This window comes from Capsicum annuum, chromosome 8 (assembly GCF_002878395.1).
Source record: "Capsicum annuum cultivar UCD-10X-F1 chromosome 8, UCD10Xv1.1, whole genome shotgun sequence".
Taxonomy (NCBI): domain Eukaryota; kingdom Viridiplantae; phylum Streptophyta; class Magnoliopsida; order Solanales; family Solanaceae; genus Capsicum; species Capsicum annuum.
Window position 1 is genome coordinate 11,490,236 of NC_061118.1, and position 14,562 is coordinate 11,504,797.

Below are 14,562 nucleotides of genomic sequence, written 5' to 3' on the forward strand. Positions count from 1 at the left end.
AACTTTATTCACGAAAATAAAGGGTGCTCTCAAAGCCCTTAATATGATCAATTTAAATCCCAAATCAATTTGAAATTTCTATGGTTCAATCAAGAGACATAGAAGGATGAAATTTGGAATAGTAGGGTTGGGGTTTGAGCCTTAGGATATTTTGGAGAAAAATGATCTATTGAATTATCTTAATGGACTTAAATCCATGGTTTACCTGGATGGATTGGAGTGGAAATGATCAAAATACCCTTAAAAAATAAATAATGTCAAATCTGTCCTTTGATGAACTATTTTGATAGGCTGAAGTAGATCGACCATAACTTTTTACTCCAATGTTCGAATTGGATGAAACCAATTTCATTGGAAATAGGACTTTCAGATCTTTCTGTTGATATATTTTAGCTCACACAGAAAATTATGTACAAGCATTTATGATCATTTGAAGTTGACCCTATAATTCTCCTGGCCTCAGTATTTTTCTCTGCACATTTATTGTTCACCACTATTCACGATTAGATCAGAATGATCATAACTCATCGCTCGAGTGTCCATTTTAGATGATCCATACATTATTGAAAAGATTATTCGATGATCTACACAATTATGGGTCGCATATCAAGAAATTCGACACAAAAAAATTATTAATCATGATAAAGAATAGAATTCAAAACATTTTCGTCCGAGATCTTAACGGAAAATTTTTCTGGGGCATCACACCCATATAGCCCGTAGGTGCCTTGTTCCATGACTGTAATTCTACATAGACCAGGTTAATGATTTCAAAGTTCATGCTAATATCATTTCTAACCCCAGCATTGTATACATTTATAAATGTATATATATATATATTTATATATATATATATAGATTGCATTGATTATGTGCATTGGTTAATAGGTTTTGAATTATTAGAAATATTTTTTCATTTTCCTTGAGTTACATGCTACTGCTCCAACCGCTAACCATCTCTGTATGTTATGTGCCCATGAGACATAGAGGCCGGAGCTTCTTCTTCTCTTCCTGCATAGTGACTAGGTGTTCAAACGGATAGTGCGATGACATTAAGGTGGTGAGCTTACATTCTTCTGAAGTCATACATTTTATGTCTTTTGTCTGATATATTAGGCTTCCATTAGAGTTGGTTTTCTCTCAGGTCCTGACCCGATATATTTTAGGCATCGATTATGTAGAGGCTTTGTGAAAGATTATGGACAAGGTTATTTTGGTTAGTTCGTTGATATTAATGGATTGAATAGATGCTTCTTAATCTATGATTGTAACTTTATTTTTGCTATCTTATTTTTTAGTCAGAGTTCATCCAATACTTTTGGTCTAATGTGATGGTTTGGTTGGGTTAACAGGGCAACCTCTGCGCATAGTTAGGCTTGAGACACCCATTCAACAAGGCTTGATTTTGGGTCGTGTCATGTTTGTATCAAAGATTAGGTTCATGGTTAGTTGGGTGTCTACAATATCTTATCAAGTAGATTCTTTTTCATGGGTATGTAGCGCACCACACTTATAAGGGAGGGGCTGCGAGACATTTAGAAATATTTCCCTTTCTTGTAATTCTACCTCAAGCTATAGAGTCTAAGGTCTTGTATTCGTCTAAATTTTGTTTGCTCGTCTTTCATATCATGTCTCTAAGAAGATCTAACATTCAATAAAACTCTTTTGTCCCAACTAAGGGAAATATTGACGAAGATCATCCAATTTTTAGGATTCAGACCCAGTTAAGGTTCACGGCATGTGGTTGTTCTCATAGGGTTCAACCTAGCCCCACAACCATACTTTTAGGAGTGGCACTCCTCCTCATTCACCATAAGGTATACTTGTAAATCCCCGAGTCTGTATCCCATATGATACACGATGGTCATAATCCTGAGGGACAACAAACTAACCCATAACTGGTACCAGCTGCAATAACTGAATAATAATATGATATTATACGGAAATTAGGTGGAAACTGCCATAAGGTTCAAAAATGTAAATAAATACTGAGTACTAAAAACTGAATACTCATACATCTATCTGAAATACTCTAGTCTGATAAGCCTCTACTGTCTGAATATGGGATTGATGGGACAAAACCCCAACTAACCCCGACTATTAAAAACTGATAAACTAATATACTAAAGTAATAATCATATCCCAAAACTATAAAGACTCACCACTAGTTTGTTTCTGATGGATCGGGCTGCTAAGTATGATCGGGAGCTTGTGTGTCTGAACCTATGATATAAGACATCATTGCGCAAACAAAGGTATGCATCAGTACTTTGAATATACTAGTATGCTAAGTGAGGTAGGATGAGATACATGTGTTCATATGCATGAACAATACAGACTGAATAACATGAGTATAAGTGAATGAAAGTACATGCATGAATACGTAAATTATAACTGAGGTAGTGATAACACAGGATACTGTGTTTTAAATTACTGATTTTCTGATATCAGAGTTTACTGATAGTGTATTATTGTTAAATTTATGACTGTATCTGATACTCCTGATTATGTAGAACTATTTTGAGTTTTGTACTGAACTAAAAGACTGTGTCTGACAGTCCTAATTTCTGTAAAACTGAACTGAGTTCTAATCTAAAAACTGAAACTATAACTGTAGGAGGTAATCATCAAATAGACATGTCCCTTTTTGAATAGCTTGGGGTCCAACCTATAACCCCGGTTGGAAGGGTATTAGTACCGTGCCATTTGTAAAGACAACTGTGAGTTAACACTTTTTTTAAGAAAGCTCTTTCATCAACCCTCACGGGCAGGAAAACTCATATGAGATGTATCAATCCTAGTCTGGCAGAAAGATATCTCAACATACATTAGGTCTGTAGTTCTATAACATAGGGATTGATACTAAGGATCAAACCCTGTGTTGGCAGGAATGCCCCCATCCCTAGGTTCGCTCGGTGTTGAATCCTACTCCTAACTGAATAGACACTGAACTGATTCCTAGTTAATACTAGGCTTGACTGAACTGTTACTAATTATATTGTCTAACTGAACTGAACTGGGTTCACTGAGTTCCATTGACTGATGGAATACTATTAAATTCTATTAACTGACTAAATTATCCGAGGTCTGAATAGGATACTAAACTGGACTAGACTGATACTGAGTCTACTGAGTTTTTCTTGAGTTCTGTAACTGATTGAGAGTAATAATGATCATGACATGACTAAGATTATTCTGCAACTAACACTAGCTTGAGGTATGAAGATAAATTTTCTAGTATTAAAGACCTCCAGGAATCAATAGCATGAAAAGTAAATCACTGCATAACTTTAGTAGATAATGGTACTAGCTTGCTAATAATACATTAACTTAGATATTTTTGGCCAAATACTTTATATACATGATCTGGTGCATTATTGAAATGACATAATAACATGTTTTGCTTGGTCTAGTCTAATCACATAAGCATTTTGACGAACACTAGGGGAGCATGGGCATTTCACATATCAATAAACATATAGTAATATCACTGATTCTATATTCAACTTGCAATTCTATAGGACCCCTTACTAGCTTTTATAGGACTGAATCAAGCTAAGGATTTTGCGGTGTCTTACAATATCTCCCTCTTGAGAACATTCGTCCTCAAATGAGACTAACTAAACTGGGAATAATGATAGACTAAATTTACATACTAGATATGTACAACTGCAACATGATTTCATAACTGACACTACTGCTATGGTGAAATTTTATGTTGAACATACATACATGATGCATGAGTATATAGCTGAGCATGATTCATGAATTCATGACTAGGATTGCTAATAAGCTCAGTTTCTCATACTGAACATGCATATCTAGTGCATGAAGTCACAACTTAATATACAATTGTAACTGGCACCAAATCTATAATGGTAAATATAAGCATGGAACTAAGTAAGCTCAAGGAAAAACGGTTACCATGGGTTGACTTTGAGTTTACAGAGAAGAGGTGAGGATCCTTAGTCTGCATATCTGCTTCTACATATCAAATATCTCCTTCATTGGACTGGTTCTGCCAAAGAACTTTGACTAGAGGGACCTCTTTATTCCATAATGTACGAATCTAATAATCAAAGATTTTGACTAGAATCTCCTCATAAGAGAGGCTATTCTAAACATCTATATTCCCTATAGGGACTAGAATTACTGGGTCACCTATGCATTTATTTACCTAGGAGACATGGAACACTGGATGGACTGAAGATAAGTCTGAAGGCAACTCAAGCTCGTAAGCTACCTTTCCAAAATAACTGAGAATTCAGTAAGGACCGATACATTGAGGACTGAGCTTCCCCTTCTTGCCAAAGCTATCCACTCCTTTCATAAGAGGGATCTTCAAATACACATAATCGCCAAACTCGAACTTGATATCCTTTCTGCACACATCTGCGTATGATTTATGTTGGCTCTGAGCTTTCTTAAGTGTTCCCTAATGAATTAAACTTTTTCTAAGATATCAAATACCAAGTCAGGCCGTACCACTACGTCCTCACCCACTTCAAACTAACCAATGGGAGATCTACATCTTATCCCATAGAGTATCTTAAATGGAGCCATCTAAATGCTGGAATGATAGTTGTTGTTATATGCGAACTCAATCAAAGATAAGTGGTCATTCCAACTACCTTTAAAGTCTATCGTACACACTCGTAGCATATCCTCTAAAGTCTGAATGGTCCTTTCTGCTTGACCATCTATTTAAGGGTTAAAAGTTATACTAAGGTGGACTTGGGTACCAAGACCCTTTTGAAATGCCTTCTAAAAATGAGAGGTGAACTGTGTACCTCTCTCTGAGATTATAGATAATAGAACTCTATTTAATCAGATAACTCCCTGACATAGAGCTTGGCATAGTCCTCTGTTGAATAAGAGGTATGGATTGGTAGGAAATAAGATAATTTTTTGATTCTGTCTACAATGAGCCAAACCAAATCATGCTGACAAAGATTAGGTGTCATACCAATCACACACTCTATGTTCACCTTTTCCCACTTCCAAGAGGGAATACTGGTCTCTGGTATAGACCCACTAGGTTTTTAGTGCTCAATCTTAAGATGATGATATGTTAAAAACTTAGCTACAAACTTTTCAATGTCTCTCTTAATCCCATTCCACCAATAGATCTCCCACAAATCACGGTACATCCTAGTGGCCCTTGGATGAATAGAGTAACACGCACCATATGCTTCTACAAGAATTTGCTATCTCAGGTCATCAACACCTAGCACAAATAGCTGATCCTGATAACGTAATCCGCCATCAACACCTTGGGAGAAGACCTCTATCTTCTGATCTCTAACTGATTCTTTCAACTTAACTAGGATGGGTTACCTATCTTGCTTTTCCTTAACATCGAAAACCAGGGATGATTCTAAACTACTTTACACCCATACACTACCTTTTACTGAATCAACTAAGCGAACAGCTAGTCAGGCAAGCTAATGAACTTCCTGAGATAACTTCTTTCTACCATTATCCACATGAGCAATACTACCCATAAGAATCCTACTAAGAGCATCAACCACTACATTGTCTTTACCTGGATAGTACTAAACACTCATGTCGAAGTACTTCAACAATTCCAACCACTTTCTCTGATGGAGATTTAGGTCTTTCTTTTAGAACACATACTGTAGGCTTTTATGGTCAGTGAACACATCAACGTGAACTCCATAAAAATAGTTCCTCCAAATCGTTAAGGCAAATACTACTGCTGCTAACTCAAGATCATGAGTAAGATAGTTCTTTTCTTGGGGTTTGATATGCCTAGAGGCGAAGAATATTACCTTACCTTTTTGCATCAAGACAAACCCCAAACCAACCCTAGAAGCATCATAATACACAACAAAGATATTTGAGGCATCTGTAGAGTCAAAATTGAGGTTGTAGTGAGTCGAGTCTTTAACTCTTGAAAACACTTCTCATAATAATCTGACCACTTAAATTTGACCTTCTTCTAAGTTATTCTGGACATAAGGGATACAATAGATGAAAATCCCTTAACAAACCATTGGTAATAGCTATACAAGCCCAAGAATCTCTTGATATCTAATAGTGAGATGAGTTTGCGCCAGTTTCACACTATTTTAGTATTTTGGGGATCAAGTCTAATGCCATCATCGGAAATGATATGGCTGAGGAAAGCTACTGAACTTAGCCAAAATTTGCACTTACTGAATTTGACAAATAACTGATGTTTTTGAGAGTTTGTACTACTATTGTGAGATGGTCTATTAGATCATATTCAATGTAGGAGTAGACACGGATATCATCTATGAAGACTATGATGAAAATGTCCAAGTACTGCTTAAACACATGGTTCATCAATTCCATGAAAGTTGTTGTGACATTAGTAAGACCAAATGACATGACTAAGAATTTGAAGTCACCATACCAAGTTCTAAAAGCTATTTTCAGACTGTCATATTCTCTGACACTGCGCTGATGATAACCTGATCTGAGGTCTATCTTAGAAAAGTAACTGGCACCCTAAAGTTGGTCAAAAAAGTCATCAATTCTGGGAAGTAGATACTTGTTCTTGACTATGACTTTATTTTACTGGCGGTAGTCAATACACATTCTGAGCGAACCATCTTTCTTACACATAAATAGAACTAGATCACCATATGGGGACACACTAGGATGGATGAATACCTTATCTAGGAGATCTTTAAACTGTTCTTTTAATTCTTTGAGTTCTGCTAGAGACATTATATATGGTGGAATAGATATGTCTTGAGAATTTAGTACAAGGTCTATTTCAAAGTTGATTTCCCTTTTGGGAGAAACTTTAGGAAGATCTTCGGGAAAGAAGTTTGAGAATACACATGCTACTGGTACTGCCTCAAGAGTAGGGGTTTTTGATCTATAGTCCTGCACTCAAATGAGATGATAGACACATCCTTTAGATATCATTTTCTTTTCCCTAAGGTAGGAAACAAACTAACTCCTAAGTGTTGAAGTACTACCCCTTCACCTTAGGATGGGCTCATTCAAAAATTAAAACTGGATTATTTCTGTAGTCGACTGAGACATAGCAGGAATGAAGCCAATCCATTTTGAGAATTATATCTAAATCGTTCATCTCTAATTCGACTAAGTCTGCTGAAGTGACTTTCTGAGATACCATAACGGACAATTCCTGTATACCCATCGGGCTATGAAGGATTTACCCACTAGGGTATAGACTGAGAAAGGCTCTGCTAGAATTTCGGGACTGGCTCCAAAGTCAACAGCTATATAGGGAGTTAAAAAAGACAAAGAAGCTCCTAGATCTAGCAAAGCATAAACATGCAAATGATGACCATATTAGGGGAACTTTCCTAATCATATCGGGACTAAAGTACATAGTGTCTATTTGGGCGTTGCCCACTAATGGCACTAGAAGTGACACCCTACTGATTTGGGAAACTGGACTAAGCTGAGAGGCAGTTATGCTAACTCTTCAAACCCACCTAAGGATACTGAAATATACGTCATTACCAGCTCTGAAGACACCCTAATATTTTTGCCATAATTCTGGCAGAGAAGATTTGTTTGGGAACTGATAACACTACCCTGGGGTTTAGGTCTTGACATTCTATCTCTATTGTTATCTCTAAATCTTGTCATAGAAGCACTGGCTGAGGATGGAACTGGAACTAAGGATTTTGGTCAAAATTGAGAATGATTCCTACCCTTTGACTTAGACTAAGCAAAGTTGAAACTATCTATTCTCACTCTGTTGTTCTCCCACTCTTTCTTCCTATTCTTAGCCTCCTCTATCTACTGAGCATGGACCATAAGCCAGGATATGTCTATCTACTTAATCAACATTGCATTCCTACCCTCTTTGACAACACTAATAGACATGTAAAACACAAACTTACTCATCTTAGATCTACTATCTACTACCACATGAGGAGTGTATCTGGATATATGAGTAAACTTAAATGAATACTCTTGTACCATCATGTTTCTCTGCTTCAAATTTATAAATTCCAAAACCATTGTTTCCCTCAACTCTAATGGGAAGAACCATCCAGAAAAGCAATAGCAAACTCCTCTCATTCTATGGGCCCTACACTGCGGCCCTCTTGGCTTTCTACTATTTGAAATATGAGTGAGCCACATCCTATAAATTATGTGTATCTAACTCGGCACTCTTACTATCTGTTACCCCATAATATAAGTAACTTTTTGTACCTGATCAAGGAATTCCTGTGGGTCCTTATCTGACTTTGACCCAGTAAAATATTGAGGGTTCATTCGGATGAAGTCCCAAATCCTTGCTGCAATATATTGGCCACTGGGTTAGTTGGAACGATAGCTAGGCATTCATTCTAAGATACCACCGAATGAGATAGGATGGTGAAAGATACACTGCATTCAGCATGGGATACATGTTTGTCCAGGGTATTTGGCTGGACGGACTGAGGTGCTTGCTGATTTTTGATTCTCTTTTTATTAGTCTTTTTGGGCGGCATGTTCTGTACACGAAAATGAGAGAATGTATTAGACTGATATTTTAACTTGAGCTCCTTCTTACTAGCACGACATAAATACTGAAAGAAGGGAAACTTTTCCTAAAACATCTAATAGCCTCCTATCCATAAGAGTGGCACGATACACATCTATGCTCAAAACTCTACTAGTCGCAGCTTTTAGAATTTATTGGAATCTATTGAACCTTAGACTCTGATACCAAGTTTGTAACACCCTGAGTTTGTACCCTGGATGCTATACGGTGCTCCTGTCCCCGAGGGACCAAAAGTTAACCCATGACTGGTACCTATTGTAATAACTATATAATAATACTACATTATGCAGAAATTAGGTAGAAACTTGCCATAAGGTTCAAAACTATAAATAAATACTATGTACTTAAAACTGAATACTGATACATCTATATGAAATACTCAAGTCGGATAAGCCTCTACTTCTGAATAAAGTATTGATGAGATAAACCCCCAACTAAATACGAGTACTAAAAAATTAGAAAACGAAGATACTAAAGTAATAATTATTTCCTCAAACTATGATGCTTATCACTAGTCTACTACTGATGGATTAGGATGCTAAGTATGATCGGGAGCACATACATCTTAACCTATGATAGAAGACATCATATAATAAATCGTCTGTACTTTGAATGTATTGGTATGCTAAGTAAGGTAGGCTGAGATGCATGGGTTCATATGCATGAACAATAATACTGACTAAATAATATGAGAATAACTAAATAAAAGTACTTTCTTGAATACATAAATTATAACTGAGGTCATGATAACACTGGATACTAAGTTATAAATTACTCATTTATTGATATCTGAGTTTAGTGATACTTTATTACTGTTAACTAGTGACTGCATCTAATAGTCCTAATTCTGTGGAACTATTTTGACTCTTGTACTGAATAGAATGACTGTGTCTGACAGTCTTAATTTCTGTTGACCTTAACTGAGTTCTATTCTGAAGACTAAAATAGTAACTGTGGGAGGCAATCATCTAACTGACATGCACCTTTCTGAATAGATTGGGGTCTAACATCTAACCCTAATTAAAAAGGTGTCAATACTGTGCCACAGGTAAAGACAATTGTGAGTTAACCCTTTCTGATTGGAAGCTCTTTTGTTCACCTTCGCTGGTAGGAAAACTCGTATGAAATGTAACAACCCTAGTCTAGTAGGAATATATCTCAACCTCTGCTGGCTACATAGTTTTGTAACGTAGGGAATGCTACTAAGGGTCAAACCCTCTACTGGCTGGAATGCCCCAATTCCTAGGTTCACTTAATACTAAATCCTACTCCTAACTGAATAGACACTGAATTGATTCCTAGTTCATACTAGGCTTGACTAAACTATTACTTATTATACTATCTAACTGAACTGAACTGAGTTTACTGACTTCTTTTAACTTATGGAATACTACTAAATTTTGTTGACTGACTGAATTTACTAAGGTCTAAATTAGATACTGAACTGGACTGGACTAATACTGAGTCTAATAAATTTTTCCTGATTTCTATAACTGACTAAGAGTACTAGTGATCGTGACATGACTGAGATTATTTTGCAACTAACACTGGTTTAGGTAAACAGCTAAATTGTTTGGTATTATATACCCCTATGATTTGATAGCATAAAAAGTAAATCACTCTATTACTTTAGTAGCATAATGGTACTAGCTTGGCAATAATACATTCACTTAGACATTTTTGGTCAAACACTTGTTATACATGAGCTTGTGAATGATTGAAATCACATAATAACATGTTATGCTTTGACTAGTCTAATCACATAAGCATTTTGACAAACACTTATGGAGCATGGGTACTTGACATATCAATAAACATTTAGTAATATCGTGGATTCTACATTCAACTTATAATTCAAGAGTTTGACATGTATTTCAAAAAATTCAAATCATAATTAAACTAGTCTCCATGAAACTTGGGACAAATCATGGAATTAGATAACCATTAACATCATAATCATTAATGCATTTAATATCCAACATGAAATAAATAAAATCAATCAACTTGTATTTTGAAAGAATTTCGTGAACTCAAAGGGTTGACGGAAATCCTTGGATGAACAGTTCACATACCTTGGTATTCAGATTTACAAAGAATGATGAAGTGTTCTTGAAGGCTGAATCTTGAATTAGAGATCCTAGGGCTTGCTACATTAGAAATTTTGAGAAAGATGAATTGATTTTGCCTCTAAGGGGCTTAATTTCATATTCTGGGGGCTGATATAAGTTGGGAAAAAATACAATTACCCCTGAAGATATGGCTTTTTAATGACTAAAAACTGACTTACCAATGCATTGCATTGTTGTCAACGTCGCGATAGATAATGGGTAGTGCCGAGTCCATTTTGGTTTATTGGAATTTGCACTAGGAGTTGGGGAAAAATACTCATCGATGAGATGGGTGACGGGGCTCATTGAGATCGCATTGATCCACTGATTTGAGCTTTCAAATATGTTTCAAATGAAGTTCGAAAAATCTAAAACTTGTCTAACAACACCTGCTGATATTCCTGATCATGAATTAACCTAAAATCGATATTTGAAGGTCATTAGGGTCATGAAAAAGGACTTCCAACTTACGAAGGCTAAAATAACTCAAAATATGAACACTTAGCTAAACTTTTCTTCCAAGTCTGGGACCCCTTACTTGCTTTTACAGTAATAAATCAATCTTTGGATTTTGCAGGGACTTACAATACTTCTAATGTTGAGTTTCGTTGCTCCATTACTATGTTGACTCAGGTTGGTGGTAAGTGGTCTAAGATAAAGTATTGGGTAGGTTCTAACTCCAATTCTGTGGCTATTTCTCCCTACCCAGAGCCTTTGAGACATATACATTTGATAGTGTTAGTTCTTCTAGAGCGGAAGGTACCCAGTCCTAGTCTAGTAGGCCACAGTTAGTGTAATACCCCTATCGTTTCTTAATCCTAAATCTGTCTTTTGAGTGGATCTGTATGACTTCTAAAGTGATTGATGTTTAAACCATGTTGTATTTCTCTAATTTATAATTTTCCATGTATAGCACTGAATAAAATTTTCATCAATACCAATTTCATTAAAATCTGACTTCAGACGAGGGAATTATAGCCATTTTACTCGTCAACCTGGCAGACCGTTAGGTCTTTGGTAGATTGTCAAGTGTCCCGTCAAGCCAAGGCAGTGACCCCTATTCTTGGTCACCATGTGATGTCCAAGATTGTGGACCGCCAAAAAGTTGATGGACCGTCAAAGGGTCTATTAGGTTGAGACAGAATGTCTCATTTCTGGCCCTCGAGTGATGGATGACTTGGTGGACCATCAGTTTCCTGATGAACCATCACTTCGACCGTCGTATCGAGGCAAAACATTTTTGTTTTGGCACTCGAGTGATGAACTATCTAGTGGACCATCAGAAGACTTGACAGACCGTCAGATCGACCGTCACTGGCCCCGATCAGCGAATTTCAGCTTTTTTTCAAAAGGTCACTTTTGTCATTTCTGATCCTTGTTGCCTTATATATACATCAAAGTAGTAAAGAGAAGATCATTTTCTCCTATTTCTCTCCAATTTGTCCAAGAATTTTCTAGAAACTAGGGTTTTCTCTCAACCCAAAAATCAAAACTCCTTCCGAGAAATTCAGGGATCTTCCATAGATTTCTCCAAGTTTTCCAAGAATTAAGCTCCCCTAGTCAAAGGCATCAAGGATCTTAGCTAAAAAATGTAAGGAAGAAGTTCCAAACAAGTTTCTACATCTCCAAAATTATAATCCAAGGTATGTTAGGCTTAAACAAGAACACTCCTTTCATTCTTTTGCATAAAGCTATTATTGATTTACATGATTTTGCAAGTTGGTTTACACCCAAATTTCATTATTTACGATTTATGAGATTTGAGTTGAATAAGTTTGATATTTACGATTATTTCACCATCATGTTTCTTAAATTGAGAATTTATTCCATGAGTTGTACATTGTCATTATATTTTGATTATTTCTAAGTGATTTAAGACAAGTGTCATGAGCTATGCCTTTTCATGAGAAATTTGACTATTGAATATATATCGATATTTGAGATTGAATGTCAATAATGAGTCCTATGATATTTTCTTGAAGCTTTGATATTTGAAAATGATTCCAAAAGCAAACGTACTTGATGTTGAGAAAGATTGTGTAGAGTTGAGTCGGGTTAGGAATCCACAAGATGTTTATGATTTGCAAATGAGATAAATATTTATGTTTTGGTCTTTAAAATAGACCCATGAGTTGATATTGATTAAGGTGGATTTCCTAACACGTTCTGAGCTAAGTTTGGGAGAAGTATATAGCACCGAATGGGAAATATAGTATTTCTCTAAAACTACATGCCACCATAGGATTGATATTGATAATTGTGGGCTAGAGGCCGAGTTTGGGAATGTGGTAATGAGATTGTGGTTGTACTCTCTGGCAAGAGTACGACACCCCGGCCAATGTGGGGTTCTCTCTTTAAGAGGGCAAAACGTTGGACTCCATGCAGCTCACATTGTGTAGTTATGTCATATATAAGAAACTCCCACGTCCATAATGATCTAAGTACCATGAGTTACTGAGTCACTCTAAATCATGAGTCAAAGATTTTGAGTTGAGTTAAATGATTTATGGGATTTATGCAGTATATGTTATTACTGATGACTTATGGAAATGATGTTTTAGATAATTCAAGCGAAGAGATTTATTATTGTCTGCATGCATGATCTTCTTATACATTTATGATATTATTTAAAATGTTGCATCCACCCCATATACTCAGTACATTCCTAAGTACTGACTCTCATACTCTTTTGTATTCTATATTTCCTTATGATATAGGTTTAGGTGCTCAGTCTCAATAGTGACAATTATCTTTGACTACCTTCATCACCATTTATGCGGTTGGTGAGTCCTCTTGGTTTGAGGACCTGTGTCTTCAATTTTGTCTTGTTAATAGATAGTTTTTTAATTTTAGTTCAGTACAAGTCAGTTGGGGATCTATCCCAATGGCTCCTCAGTCCTGTAGTAGAGGCTTTTTCATACTAGTGTACTAGCGTGTATAAAGATTTTAGTATTCTATTTTTACAGGGCAGTATTACTTTTTGTTTTAGTATGTTTATGATAGGGTTATTCCTCTTTATCTTAGCATGATTTACGCTATAATGAATTTTAAAAGTGATGAAAGGATTAGAGGGTTAGCTTCAGGCCACGTGTGGCCTAGAGCACCATGTGACTTCTCAGGATAGGTTCTTGAGGCGTTATAGTTAGCACCCACCTACACTCGGTATAGATTCTTTGGTTAGCATCATCAAGGTAAATATAAGAAGAGGGGGAACCAATGTATTAGATATGGTCAAATTGGGCACACACAACAAGAGTACCCTTCTCAAGTGGCTACTTGGGCCAACAATTCCCTTATTGCTACTTCATCTACTATGGATCCAAAGGGTTCTATTTCTGCTTCTTTTTCTATTTCTAGTACCCAAATTGGCTGAAATCGGTTATATGCACTTGCTACTCCCTAGGAGTTTGATCAGTCTTCTAATGTTATTATGGGTATGTTGAAACTCTTTTTCTATGATGCATATGATTTTCATTGTATGGGGTCCCCTCTCTCTTAAGTAACCCCATCTGTGATTGGATATTTTGAATTTTGTCCCAAAGTTATATTTGACCCTTTTTTTAGTTTCTATACTGGTGAAAAACTATGGTTTTAAGGAGTCTGTAAAGGGTGTTTTGGTAGCTATAGGTATTGAAAAAACTCTTGTGGATTTAATGGAGTTTGATATGGTTGATTTTGATGTTATTTTGGGGATAGATTGGTTGTATTCAAGATATGCTTCCTTAGATTGTTAGATCCGTAAGTTCATATTTAAATTCCCTAATGAGCCAGTCATTGTATGGGTAGAGAGTTCTTTAGTTCCTAAAGGGAGTTCATCTCTTACCTTAGATCCCAAAAGTCAATCTCAAAAGGGTGTTTGCATCATTTGGTTTGAGTTAAAGATTCTAACTCAGAGGTCCTTCTTTAAAATCAATTACTGTGGTTAATAAA